Source organism: Passer domesticus, chromosome 2, assembly GCF_036417665.1.
Source record: "Passer domesticus isolate bPasDom1 chromosome 2, bPasDom1.hap1, whole genome shotgun sequence".
Taxonomy (NCBI): domain Eukaryota; kingdom Metazoa; phylum Chordata; class Aves; order Passeriformes; family Passeridae; genus Passer; species Passer domesticus.
In genome coordinates, this window is record NC_087475.1 from 65411853 (window position 1) to 65426225 (window position 14373).

Below are 14373 nucleotides of genomic sequence, written 5' to 3' on the forward strand. Positions count from 1 at the left end.
CCCTAGAGTCTTTTAGGGTCAAAAGCCAAACCTATTCCCCGTTCTGCTATTTCATGTGCAATTAGAAATGGAAATAATAAAACAAATCAAGAAGCTCTTTTCCCTCTGTTTCTTGTAGACAAAACCCCCAGACAGATTTTAAGCCTGAAAAACCTCATATATAGTTAAACTTTCCCACTGGCTGATAGCAGTGGAAGACAAAAGCTGACTAGGTGAATAGCTCCTTATTTCCTAGACTGAAGTCTGAAGATCATTTCCAGATGCACCCAGTTCCCAGCACCACACAGCTGGATCCCACTTGCCTCATGCCCAGTGTGAAGTGGCTCTTTGGCCAGCTCAGCCACAGGATCCAGGCTACAGCCTGCAGAGACCAGAGATAGAGGCTGACATTTGCTCTTTTGCCCTGCCTCCAGGGCACATTAAGGACCGCAGCAAAAGCAAGACCCCTTCTCTCTTTCAACCCCTGCATGAATTATTATGAAGAGAAAACCAGTGCATTCTTAAGATTAACATGGTTTTGAAAGGCCATTGGTGTTAAGAATATTGTTGGCAAAATAGCATTATTTTTCTAATTTTTTTCAGATTGTGAATTCAAATAATAAGTAAGTGGGGCCAGGTGAAATCCTTGGGATACTGGTTGGTATTGTATAAAACTTTTTTGTGAATTAAGCCTGAAATCTAGCAAAGAATTTCAGCCAAAGAACAAAGAGGGTAATTCTGAGAAATTGCAGTCAATGCAGTGTGATGATTTCAAAGGGAAACAGCTCAACTTTTCAGTCTGAAACATTTGTTTTTGTTTTGAGGTTTTCCTGCCTGCAATAAATAAAAAGGGGTGAAAAGTTTAAACACAAAAATGAAGTGTTTTGTTTCAGGTCGAACCAAACACTTTGCTTGATCCAAACTGCAATTTTTGGGTTTTATTGTTTTACCAAGAAAATACAGTTTAATTTCCTGTCAACCCAAAACATTTTTTGTAATTGTAGCCTTTCTGTGCTGAATTCAAAAGCCAGTTATTCCTACTGCTCTTTAGGAAAAAAAAATATCGAGAATTAATTTTTTTCTGGGAAATGAGGTGAAGCTGCACAGAACAGTACATGTGTGGGGGGGAAGGTGATGAAGGAGCAGAGCTGGCGATGAAAGATATCAATTGATGAAGGTCCAACTAGTGCCGTAAGGAAGGGATTATGGCTGACCAGGTCTTGGAGCCACCCTGAATAGTTATTGTTTTACAGCAGGACAGCAGCTATGGGGCTGGGCTCCTTTGGCACAGCCCAGCTGTTGGCCAGCTGAGCACTGCTGCTCTCTCACTGTGCCCTGCGTGCAGGAAGCTGCTGCTGCTGTTTGTGGCCCTGTGTTCCTGACCCATTTGCAAGTCCCCCGAAGATGAAGTGCCACAATCTCTCCCCAAAAGTGATAAATTGAGTAAAGGAATCGGTGGCACCAACTGGATCCTCCGGAGAGCTGGGGACAAATGCCACTAAGTAAAACCAGGGTTGTGAGACTATTGCAGCTCAAATGTGTCTCAGAGATCGCTTTCAACTGACGAAGTGTTTGGGATTATGCATTACCCTGTAGGGCACAGAGAATGCCATACTCCTTGAGTGAATTCAGCCAGCGGCATTGTAATTACACTAATTACACTCTAGCCTTCAGTCAGGGTAACAAGTTGCTGCTACGCTTGCTTGCATTATGTGGCACTGTAATACATGTCATGGTATTTCTGTGCGTGTGTAACCCATGCCTTCCTCTTGCTATATTTTGACATGATGGTCCAAAGGTAGGAATATTACTAGCTCCATACACTCCTTCTCATTTATTTTACTACTGTTAAACTGTCAGATGGACCTGGGAAGTAAAGGGACAATTTCTGGATCCCTTACTCTAGCAGCCTTTTCTTTGTGTGTGTGCTTGTGTCTGTGTCTTTTGCACAAGAGCCTATCTACCAGAGGAGCTGGGGCCACCATTCTCCATGGTCACTGTCCTCACTGCATTAACCAAGAGGAACCTTTACCCCAGCTGAGCACAGGGCTTGGCTTGTCTAAACTGGAAACCAGACTGGCTATCTCACAAATTACTCTGTTAGAGAAATCCTTACAAAGCAAGGTGTTGGTAAACAAGAGCTTGCTGCTCTTATGATTCACTGTCTTCTTACGCACCTTAAGAGCAGATTTCTCCACCCTCCTATGACTGTGGGGAACCACAGACACAGTGGAACCAGTGCCCTCCTGTAAGTGTCCCCCCGAAGCATGAGAGGCTGCAAACAGCATTTTGTACAGCAGCAGAGGTCAGGGGAGAACCACAACGTGTGACAGCTCATCAGGGCAGGAAAGGAATCCCCAGAAAGGCCTGAGCAGGGTCCAAATCATGTTCACTACTGTCCTGTGAGAGCCTTGCAGGAGCGGCCACGGTGGGGCAGAGGCGAGGGAAGGCAGCCAAGCGCCGCTGGGCAGGAGGGCAGGGCAGCTGTGGGCAGGGAAAGGCGAGCCAGGCGGGCTGGGCTACGAGACAGCACCAGCTGTGGGCTCCCTTGGGGAACTCCAGCCAGCCTCTCATGCTCCAAGTGCTCCGGCTTTCCTCTCCAGGAAAGGAGAGGTTCTAGTGCTCTTTCTTTCACTGTGGGTGTCATGAAGCTTCAATCCATACAGGTCGTGCTGTAAAACCCTTTACCACACAAGTGGGCACAGAGTGATGTGCAACTGGCTCTCACAAGCTCAGTGGGCTCATTCTGGAGAGGGAAGACCAGTGAATATGCACTCTGTCCAGCTTCACATGGCATCTCCATGCTAAAGTGAGCTGCACATGATACTTGCTGGTTCTTGAAAGTGGTGTAGTCACATCAGTGTGGCACTGAGCCTAGCTAATTAGCCCTTCTTGGCAGGTCTAATTAGGCTGGGCAGGGAGCCATGCTGATAGAGCTGTACTTTCGTGGGTTCCAGCTCCTGCTCGCTCCTAGTCAGTGCATGTATCTCCACACCATGGTGCAGATGTCCCATGAACTCTTCCTGTGAGCCCAGGACCCTGGCAGAAAAATCTGTGCAGAGGCCAGCTGAGGACTGAAGAGAATAGCTGGATCTGGCGGGCTGGAGTGCTGCTTCTTGTTTCTAAGAAAAAGTTTTGGAAGAAAACAGAAAAGAAAAAACCGATACAGATTTTTCACTGCTTTTTGACTTGCAGCAATGTTTTTTGAAACTACCCCACACCCTGGGGTCCCAGATGAGGTCAGACACTTATGCTCAGCACAAACCCTTTGTGAGATGGAGGCAGTGTCTCTGAGGTCAGGGTCTCTTGGGGCTGGCAATCCTAACAATAAAGTGAGTCTGTGCATTCCCTTCACATCCCTTGCTCTAGGCTTTGTCCATTTTTTTGCACTGAGGGTTAGATGGGTACCAGCTTGTTAACAGCTAAGGATTAGTCTTGATTTGGCTGCAACCACTGCTGTGGCACAGAGCTGAGATAGTCTCTGTGAGATCCTTGTGGTCAGTCTAACCTGAGGAGGACAAAAAGCAAGGATGAGAAATGAAAGCTGGGTCTCCCCAGCTGTGACAAGACCCAGCATGGGGAGCGGCTGGAGGAAAACTTAGCAGAATTGGTTGACAGGGAGATGAAGAGGTGGAGATGAAGATGGGGTGAAGATGGGGTTGGCAGTGGAGGCAGGGATCCAGATGGCCACCCTGCTAGATCAACACTGCAGACATGAAAATTGAAAGGAGAAACTGTCACAAAAGTAAACAGCATAAGAGAGAGGGCCGTAATGTAATGCTTGGACTGGCTGTTGTCCAGGTGTCCACCCTCTTATCACACACACATGTTGTGGTCAGACACAGGAGCAGGTCCTGAGCATCTGCACCCAAAGCACCTAATGAGTGTTTGCAGGACAAGCTGAGAGGGAGGCTATGGCCATGCAGGGCAGAGGGGTGGGAAGGAGGCTTTCAAGCACGTGGCAGGCTGCCTGGCCAGCACAGCATGCAGCAGGGAGGAAAGACATGAAACAAAAGCCTTCCTGCAGGAGTAGAGAGAAAAGACCCACTGCTGACAGAAATGAAACAACACAGCCTGCTGCGCCGGCCAGCGCTGCTGGGGCAGGCTGGGCCAATAGTTGTAAAAACAGTTTTGAAGTAGGAAATGTAACATGACTACAAATTGCCTCTCTTCCCTGCTCCGAGGCTCCCACCACGTGTAACAGGACACGGAGCAGCACATCAGGGAGTTGGCAGAGGTACAGGCAGGCGCTGCCTGCACTGGCATGGGGCACCCACTGGCCAGCTTGGCACCCCATGCCTCCATCTCTTCCCAAAACATTTAACTGCTGCAAATAGAAATATTCCCAACACCAGCATTGTCCCCTCCCTAGCAGTGGGGAAGCTGGTTTTGTTTGGAGACTATCCGCCAAAACCAACAATAATACAGTACTGTCAATTCCCATGGGGGCCCTACTCACAATGGCAAAACTGGACAGATAATTTACAACTGATGTATCTGTTATGGAGACAGGACACAGGCATTTTTACCAACAGGTCATCTGAGCCCCAAAGCAGAGTCAAAACACATGGTGAAAAATACATTTTCCTCCTGTTTCCATGATGGCTGTGACACAGCTTTTGGCTGGGCAGCATGATGGTGGAAGACTGCAAGTTCTGTAGTTGCAGCTCTGGATGTTGCCTAATCTTTGTCTTCTGTTTCAGTGGATCTTTTTACCAAAACATTTGCTGTGAATGGGAAGCAAAGTAAAAAATTAAAGTTGACTGGAAAGGTTTTCTCCTGCACTGTTTACAAATTTTGCACTTTCTTCAGAGGCACAGAAGTTAGAAATGGAAAAGCCATAATAAGTCATAGAGGCTGAACTTTTCCGAGGCTTTTAAATCACTTATCATGCTGACAAATGACCTCCAGGGAAACTCTGTGTGGCAATTCCAGATATTGCAGCCCACCAAAGTCTTTTCCATGCTATCCCCATAACAGCTAGAATTAAGAAATCAGGCAATAAACTGTGACTAAAGTGAAGTCAGTCTCCCACTGACTGCTCTGGGAAGGAGCAAGTGCTGAGAGAAGAAAGCATAGGAGAAGTAGGAGTAACTTAGATTGGTCTTTACTACATCTGTCAAAGTTTTTTGAGGCTTTAATGTCCAGTAAAAAATTACCTGTGGTGTGGTGAAGGGTTGTCAAAGTTCTGATTCTAGGGTGAAACCACTCAAGGCCAGGTCTGCAAGGAAATCACATGCATACATAAGCAGGTAAGAATTGAGGAAGACTTGTAAAAATGCTAATCAGGCTGGACACTTTAATTAAAATGCAGAGGAGGCAGGCACAGGAAAGCAAAAGCAATGCAGCTTCTGCTTTCTACAGTAGTACAATTTTGAAGATGTTTAGTATCTTCTTCTCATTTTCTTCTTTCTCTTAAATTTATCTTTTTTCGTCTTCATTTCCTCTTTCCCAGGATTTCCTCTCCCTCAAAGATCACTTCTATTTTTTTCACAGCACTTTGTTTCAACATGAAAGTTCGCTGCTAAATAGAACAAAGACACTGTTGACTGAATCTCACCTTGTATTTCTCACATCATCATCATGGAAAGAAAAGTGGTGCTGCACAGCTGATGAGATTGAGCTGTATTTGTTGATTCTGTGAGCCATTTAGATACTACCTCAGATCACAAAGATACAGTGAGCTCTGTAAGGGTCTTGGAAAAGACTATCCTGGTGGGAATCTTTCAGCTGAAGTGTGAATTAGTCAGCCAACATGGGATGTTTCACCTGGCCTTGGGAACTGGTGACACACTGAGGCTAAAATGGATGTTCTGTTTCAGTGGAGTTACCTATCTCTACAGGTAACTCCACAGGACAGTTTGTACCATGTGTTTTATACTTCTTTGACAACTTGAACTTCCTTCTTCAGAGAAAGCATCCCTTTCAACTCAATCTCTTTTTTTTTAAAATATATTTAACTTTTACACATCAGAAAGCACATGAAGAACAAATATATTTAAAGAAGGTGAAGTATGCTGTTACTGCATACTGCAAGGAGACAGAGAAAAGATCCTCAAACTACACCTATGTGGAAACTGACATTTTCTACCTTATGTGTAATTTCTGCCTGTATGGGTAAGTCACCTGTGGCACGTAGCTCTCTTGTAGCATCTGGTCCCTGCGAAGCCTGGGAAGGAGCAAGTCATGGAACTGGCAACCTTTTCTTACCACTGGGAAAGGAGAACCTGAACCTAGACTTCACAAGCAAGCAAGGGATGGTGTTATGACTGCACAACCGTTCAGTGTCCCATGTTGTGAAGGACAATAATAATCCCTAGAGAATGTGGCATCTTTTTTCTCATCTAGCTCTTGCTGTAGAGGGCAAAACATTGGCCCAGCAGTGTTGCTACCGAATACCAGAAATTATTTCCCTCTGCCCCTGCTTCTTTTGCACTACTAGTTGCTTGAGCAGTGTGAGAGGTGAGAAGCCACTGCCTTCACTGTGTTCCAAACTGCTTTTGTGCCATCAGCTTGTTGGCATGAAACCTTACACGAGAGCCCTGGAGGAAAATATTTCTTCTGATTTTGTTTAGAGGACTCTGGTTTAGCAGGTCAGAGAAATTAATGCTGTGGGATAGAGAATACCAAAGGAAGAGTGGGAGAGAAAGGGCAGGTGAGTACAGATTATTTCATGATGAACTTTCCATGAAATAGTGAGACATATAGACAGTAGAAGAGCTGGGGACAGGAGGATGTTAATTTATGGCAGAATGATGTTATTGCAGCCCTTCTTCAACCAGTCATGTTACAGGAAGACAAATAAAGCCCAAGCCAAATCTTCCCCTGGGCTAAGCCAGCTAGCTTGGAGATTTATGTGCAACTTATATCCAGCCTGCTAATTCTGCTGTGTGACTGACCGAAGGTCTCCGCTTGCAGGGTAGGATGTTGCTAAAGGCACCAGTACTCGGAACTGGAGCACAGCAGGACGCTGCCTGATGAGGTCCCCAGTAAATTTCAGTGGCCAAGAGCAACTTGTTGATCTCTGTGGATCGTTGCTTGCAGTGCTGGATATGGGGCTATCTCACAGTTCAGCAAACATGAGGCTTTTTTTTTTGTCAGTGACCAGAAAAGCCAGGCTCTGTTTGTTCGGCTAGAAAGTGCTTACACTAGCTTATTTTGTTTCCCTTGAAATTCAACTCTCCTAAATCTGTACGGGAGGGCTTTTTTTCCAGGCTTTTTAAAGTAATATCAGTATTATGGCTAATGAGGCAGTGGAAAGCAAGCTGGTCCATTCGCTGTAGCTAATGACTCCATTCCCATGAGCCTAATCAAAGATTTGTACATTTAATTGCTGTCAAGTCAGCTCCAGCCACCTGCCATTTCTGCCACACCTGAGCTCCCTTCTTTGTGGCCTGCAATTCTAAATGAATCCATCTCTTTTGCTAAGGGAAGGAAAACAGAGCTGCCAAGCAACCCTGAAATGGTGCTTTACCCTTAGAGCAAAGATCAAACAGTCTGCTTTGCCACTGAGAAATATATGTGTTAACTGACTGTGGCACAGATTTTTCAAAAATTTATTAGTCTCATATTGGAGATCAGGGATGTGAGAAATGCACCCTTGTCCTGGACTTGAGACAGACCTCTGTCAGAGGCGAAAGTGATTTCTGTTGGCTCACCACTGAACAAAGTTGAACTACATTTATTTTTGGTTTTCTTCAAAAAATGGAAAAATATCACTGAAGCCATTATTCCATTTCTGCAGTGGACTAATGCAGTATTTTGACCAACCTTTGTCTTCAACATCACGATTCCTAAACATCCTGCCTTCTCCATAGGGAATTAATGCAGGAAATGTTTTGGGGCTGTGTTCCCATGAATGTAAGAGATAACTCCTGTTCATTGTTCCAGGGGAAAAAAATAAAAGGGAAAAAATCCAGTTGCTGTTAACATATTGTGAAAAGAAAATGTAAACCCAGTGTCGGGCTTTAATGAACTGCTCTTTTTTTAGCTCCATTTCCTAGTGAAATGAGAATTATGGGATCATGTGGTGTGATCATTCTGTCAGATCATCCCTCACTAATTGTTTTTCTGTTCTTGGCCAAGTTGAACCCTAGATAAAAAAGGAAAACAAATGTAATAGAGCAACATTACTGTTTCAAGAAGGTAAGTACACAGGTGGAGGTGTAAAAGTCCACAAATACCTCCTATGAAAGGCTCAAGTAGAGGAAGTGTGGCAAATGAATTCATATGTTGTCAGCAAAGGAAGAAAGACAATACAGGTACCCCAGCCACACAAAAAACTTTAGTTGGAGATTACCATAAAGCACAATACACAGATCTGTGGAATATGAGGCATCGCTGATACCCATTCTCACAGAGCTACTTCATTTCTCTTCTCAACACATCACAAAAAGCAGACACTCTTAAGATATATAAAATAATATTTTTTTGCAAGTGGCTTTGATCCAAATGCAAGCTGACACTTCCACCCCCCCCACCCTGCCCATTGTAACAATGTGGAAAGACTTTATATTACATTTTAATACAATTTACTCCAATGTTAGGAGCTCTTCCTCTGCCAGAGGAGTTTAATTTGCCATGAAGTCCTGTGAGTTTTTGCATTGTAAGTTGACAGATGCATAGATTAATTTACCAGGAAACCCGAAGAATAAGTTAAAGGGTCTGAAAACAATTAAAGGGTCTGCAGCTATTTGTAGCAGACTGAGAGCTTTAAACTAAAGTCTGATGCTCATTTTGTCACAGGGCTAACCATTCTTGTACCTTGCTGCGATGTCAACCTAAAGATAACTTAACTTTTTAACCATTTCTGGATAATGTGTTTAAAGCCTCTGATCAGAATTTCCTATAATGTCTTCAGGAAAAAACCCCAAAGCTGCCATATGGGAAGGCACTTCTTTCCTTTCCTCTGAGCTGTCAGATAACAGAGTCACATGCACACTGAGGGGAAACAGATGCAAAGGTCGACTGGGATGCTGCCCTCCTAAGTTCTGTAATGCCTGATACCTTGGTTAGCCATGTGAGCCACCTTGTAAAGATAAAAAAAACCCTGGGTTTCTGTGCTTTCCTGTATTACTGAAACAGACCAGGAAAGGAAGAGGACAGCTACTCTTTCCATCAATGGCTAAAGCATCTTACTAGACATAGGAGAGCTGTGTTGTGCAAGTGCAAGTCTGCACTCTACCCAAAAGTGTTTCAAAAGATGTCTTATTTTCTAAGGAGAATAATAAACATAGGGCTGGGGATTATTGCACTATCCATTCCTTTACACACAACATATTTAAAGCAGTCTGAATGCATGAAATACTGATGGTTTAAGCCTTTTCTTGTGAAGGAGGAAATGAGGGTTCAATTTACTTTTGCTTGCCTAGATTCAGGGTGAGATTTCTATCTAGGTAACTAAAGTATATAAGAAAAGGATGAGGTAAGTAGTACTTTCCCTTCAGTGGCATTCTGAGAAGCTGTCACTGAATCTTGCATGTGTTCCAGCTTGGTCAGTCTGTAAGGAAGATGTCCAGAGTGTGCCTCACTTGATCAGCAATCCTGGGGTAGCACCAAAGGAAGCTCCAGCTGGGTTTAGCCTGAGTGAAGTGTTGAGATGCAGCAGCTTTGCTTTTGCCTGCACCTCTTTGGGGTTTGGCTCCCTGTAGCCACATGCTGACCATGCACAAGCCAGGGTCCCTGCTGCTGATCCAATGGTTCACAGGAATGCTACCAAAGGTGGAGCTGGGCCATGACAGGAAACACTGAAGTTCCTCCTAGTGTGTGCAAGGCCATAGTGTTTGCAATGCTACTGCAATGTAATAGTGACAGTATTTATGAAGAGGCACAGTTTCACATACTCAGTTGCAAGGCAGAGGTCTTTGACCTTTCTCAGAACTGTCTTGCAAAACCTGTTGCCACAAGATCTTTGTGGGATTCATGGAAGGGCTCTTCAGGGATATTGCATAATTGGGAGCCCTCTAGTCTGTTTCTCTCTGTTTGTTCAGTGCATAGGTGTGGAGCTATTTAGGGCTTTGGGATGAATGAGGTAATGCTCAGAGGAGGAGCTTCCCAAATTACAGAGGGTGCACACAAAGCTGAACAGAGACTGCAAGTAGATTCAGGGCTTCCTCAATTTCCACAGATCACATCAACTCCAGCCATTAATAAATGTACTGAAGTCAGAACACATTTCCCTGTGGACTCTCTGGGAAGGCCTGAGAACTGGAAAAGAAGTCATGGCATCCAGACCTGGAGTATGGGTGAGGATGTTATTTTCTACTGCAAACTTGTGCCTAGACCCTCATTCTTCCTTGCCTTTATCTTCATAAGGGGTTCATAAATGAGGATACAGAATATGTAAATACCCTCAGCTAGCAGTGAAGAAGACCTTCACGGAAGGAAAATATGAGAGGGCCTAAATGAACTTCTGCCTTGGTTATTTGGGAGATAACAGTGTCTGGATGCAGTTTCCCTTTAGAGATGGGTTACTGGACTACAGAAACCAGAGATGCCACAGATCACTGGCTAAGAAGTGCCACAAATCCTCCAAGATGTGGAGAGAAGCCTCAGAAGCTGATTAGGGCATTCAGAAGAAGAAGGGGTGGACTACTTCCCTTGCTGTGTCCCTTGTGAGTGGGACTCATTCACTTCTGCTTGTCCAAAGCACTGCAGGACCAGCTGCAGAAGGACATAATACAGGCCCAGCAGGTCCACTGAGCCAGAAGAGTGTCAGTAGTGACTTGTGAGGATGGGGAAAGTCAGAAGCAAACAACAATGACAGCATGGGCTAGGCCTTGTCCTCACTTGGACACTGATACGCCACTTTGCAAATCCTTTCCCATTGCAACCTGCAGAGCTGGGGATTTTTGTCCTGAATAATTAGTGGGCCTTAAAAAAAAATTATATATATACACTAGCTCAGCTCCTTGTAAGTACTTTTGTTATTCCTTTTACTGCTCTGGCTATGTTTGTCTTTCACTTGACACCATTGTCAGTGCTGAAGACAAATACACATTTGTTTTAATTTCCTCCTTAGTGTACATATAACTTACAATGGGAAAGCCTGGAAAGTCTGCAGGATAACCTCATAGATAGCTAAATCCATTCTAAATGGCAATGAAAACACAATCTCCTAATCAGGAGGGAGAGTGTACCTTTAAACGTGGTCCAAAAATGCTTTCTTGGATAGTAATACTGTAACATGGGTTTTGTTCAACTCTCAGCCAAGGGTTCAGATTTCTCCCTGGGGTCCAGAAGTTGAAAGTCACAAGGCACTTGGCATAATTTCATAAAGACCTCAAAGTATAGTTCCCTTCTCTCTAACTACAGGAACATACCCTCACAGTCAGCTGTTCCTGAATCACTCCCTAAAGCACTGCAGGAAATTGATGAGGGAACAACAGGACAACCAGCTAGTGCATGGCAAAAACAGGGATCTTCATCCTGAACATGATGGGAACCACAGCTTTCCTTAATTGGAGTTGAAAATAATTTATTTTTAAGAGAGAGGATCCTTGGAACATAAAGGTAACATTATTAGCTCTTCTACAGCAGCATTCAAATGGTAATTTAACCTTTGCCTGAGCGAATAGATTAAAGGAAGTACTCAGAGCAATCTTTTCTTTATTTTCTTCAGTTACTCTGTGCTCACTTGCATAGCTGTCTCTGACTGCACAGAGGCAGAGCTATGAAAATTGAAGCCTCCAGGAGGTTCATTCCACTCTTCCTCCTTTTCTCCTGTAATTTAGGCACCTGCTTTCCTCCTAGGAAAAAGGAAAATTTCCCTCTAGGGTTGGCAAATGCTGCTACAGAAAGGAATAAGGAGGGAGCCATGGTGAATGGAAGGGCCAAGGCATGTGACAATCCAGGTCCATTTCCTGAGCTTTCCAGTGTACTGTCAGTATGACAAATAGCTCTTGCTTATGTGGAAAACTTCCACTGGCATTGTAGTTTCTACAAAATCCAAATTTTCCACAACTCTCTTCTTTTTCTTTATTTGTTCTTCAGGAAAATCGACCTCTGTTTTGTTTTGGTATTTTTTTAGAAATGCTCCATTAAAATGTCTGTGCATTCTGAGAGCTGTAGGCTGTACTAAGGGAACTCTTGCAGACACATTAAGGGAAGTACAGGTTGTCTAGGAAGTTCAATCCAATGGGGAAAATCGGATTGGTAGTGGTACTCCACTGCCACAAAAGGCAGTGGAGTACCAAGACTTTATTGAGGCATTGAGTGTAACTAAAACTGAATGGACCTTCAGTGAAATGCATTGACAAACAGAATGAAATATTTGGATTTGGAAATAGTCAAACATTTTATTTTAGTTTATAATATTGAAATATCTTTGTATTGCATTTAGGAAATAATGGGGAATAATTTGTGGAGGAACTTGAGATTCTTCACATAATGTTAATGCATTAACTTGCATTTTGATTAGAGACAAAACAAATAAGGGGAAAATAATCAGAATTTCTCTTAATTTAATGAGTCAGTTTTTTGACTTTGACTTGTATAAGAGCATTTAACACTCATAAAAAGTTGATAGAGATCCCCAAGGCTCCACAGGAAGCTGCACAGAGACAGTGTGGTTCTGCCAGGAAGGGATACTGTCCATTTTCAGCCCATATTTGCCTTACTGCCACCAAAAGACAGTCTGCTGTGGTTAGTAAGAGAGTGGAATTTATGACACACAGTCTCTGCCACAGATTCAGTGGAGTACACTCATTCAGAGAAATTAATTTCATTTCAAACCTAACACAATGGTGCAGGAGAAAAACAAAGAATTTCCCTGTAGGTCAAAGAATTCTAGAATATTTTAGGTTGGAAAAGACCTTTAAGATCATTGAGTCCAACCAGACTACATCCAGACAGACACTATGGCCAGCTCAAAGTGGATCAGTTTGGCTGGGTGTACCCAACGAGCTCTCATCTGGCCAGTTCCTAGGGATGAGCAACCATTTCCCAAGTGTTGCCAGAATTAAGTGCTGATTCCTTTGAGGGCATCCAGCAAAGAAGCTAAGTGTGGGGAAAACATATGGATTTGCCAGAGGGACTTCTGAGGGGATGGCATTGGACAGCCTCTGCCTTGCTTCTCCTAGCTCCAGTATGAACCACAAGATGATGTGGTGTCTGAAGGAGGGTCCAGTCAGTTTGAGTCAGACACTGGACATTTGAAAGTCCAACTATAAAGTGGAAATGATTTCATGGGGGGAGGGGAAAGTCTTAATAAGACAGACTGAACAACTTTAACAATTATTCCACCTACCCCACAAGTCTTTCAATCACCATTTACACATGGAAGAATGCAAACACATCTGGTAGAGTTAGTGTAGTCAAGGCAGTACAAGTATATAATTGAGCAAAGAATTGTGGTGTCCTTTAAAAGGGAGCTGTTAGAATGGGAGAAATGGACAAACTTTATGTATATGCATCCTTCCCAAGTGCATCAAAAATCTTTCCCAATGGGAAGGAAGCGTTTCACCTCAGAACTGATTTGAAAGCAATTTGCTATAATTTCTATTCTGGCAATAAATCCCTTCAGTGTTTTGCTCCATACACTTATTTTCCTTCCCAAAGAATGGTCTTATTTCATTACTATTGGTTATTATTGTTGGGGAGTGTTAATAGGCATCAATTCTTCAAAACCTGATTTTGCAGTGTCAGCTGCATAACAGCTGGTTCTAAAAAGCAATGTGGATACATGTAGGATCACCTTTCACAGCCTAGCTTTGTAGCAGCAAACCCAGGAGAGCTGCAAACCTCCACCTCCACATATGTTCTCTGACCATGTCATCCCATCCTCTCGGAGCAGGGTTCAGGTGAGCACACTGGCACCTCTCCCCTCCATCAATCCTGGTGCCCCAGGGACTCTGCAATAGCACCAAGTACGGGTTAAAAAAAGGCCATTGAGGCCTGGGGGTTGCCATCACACACAACTAAGCTTCTTATTTATCTCTCATACCTCAGGAATCTTAAAAATGTGATGCACACAAATAAAACCAGAAGTGGGATTTGGGGCTGACTATAATGAATATTGCAGACCATTTTTTAGCTTTGGACCTTGCCACTGAAAGCTGACCTATCAACACCATCATATTAATCTTGCTTAGCCTAGCTACTCCCAGGTTTATCCGACACAGCTATTACTAAGTCTGTGTGCGTGTATGCCCAAGAAACCTCTGTTGAAAGTAAATTATTGCCATTTTCTACCAAGTGCAATGCCTGCTCAGTGTTTGATTGGCCATCCTTCGGACAACTTTCTGAGTCAAGGATTCTTTGGCATTCAAAACCAATATAAGTGAGGAAACAGTATGTAAACACACTGGTGAGGTGATAGGGTATAAAATGCATAGAAATGCCAGGGAAATTTAGAGAAGGATTTTACAGGTATAAATTTGGGGTGACATATGAATG

At 43.6% G+C, this 14373-nt stretch overlaps 2 long non-coding RNA genes across 2 annotated transcripts; one reads left to right on the forward strand and one right to left on the reverse strand.

Moving 5' to 3' along the window:
* Window positions 1-3065: 3065 nt before the first annotated feature.
* On the reverse strand, window positions 3066-6330 carry LOC135295488 (uncharacterized). Its single transcript, XR_010357602.1, has 4 exons — window positions 6106-6330; window positions 5139-5200; window positions 4561-4706; window positions 3066-3101 (listed from the first exon to the last, which is right to left on the reverse strand). It is a non-coding gene; the product is annotated as an uncharacterized LOC135295488 (long non-coding RNA).
* Window positions 6272-11485, forward strand: LOC135295489 (uncharacterized). Its single transcript, XR_010357603.1, has 3 exons — window positions 6272-6634; window positions 10106-10223; window positions 11293-11485. It is a non-coding gene; the product is annotated as an uncharacterized LOC135295489 (long non-coding RNA).
* Window positions 11486-14373: the final 2888 nt, after the last annotated feature.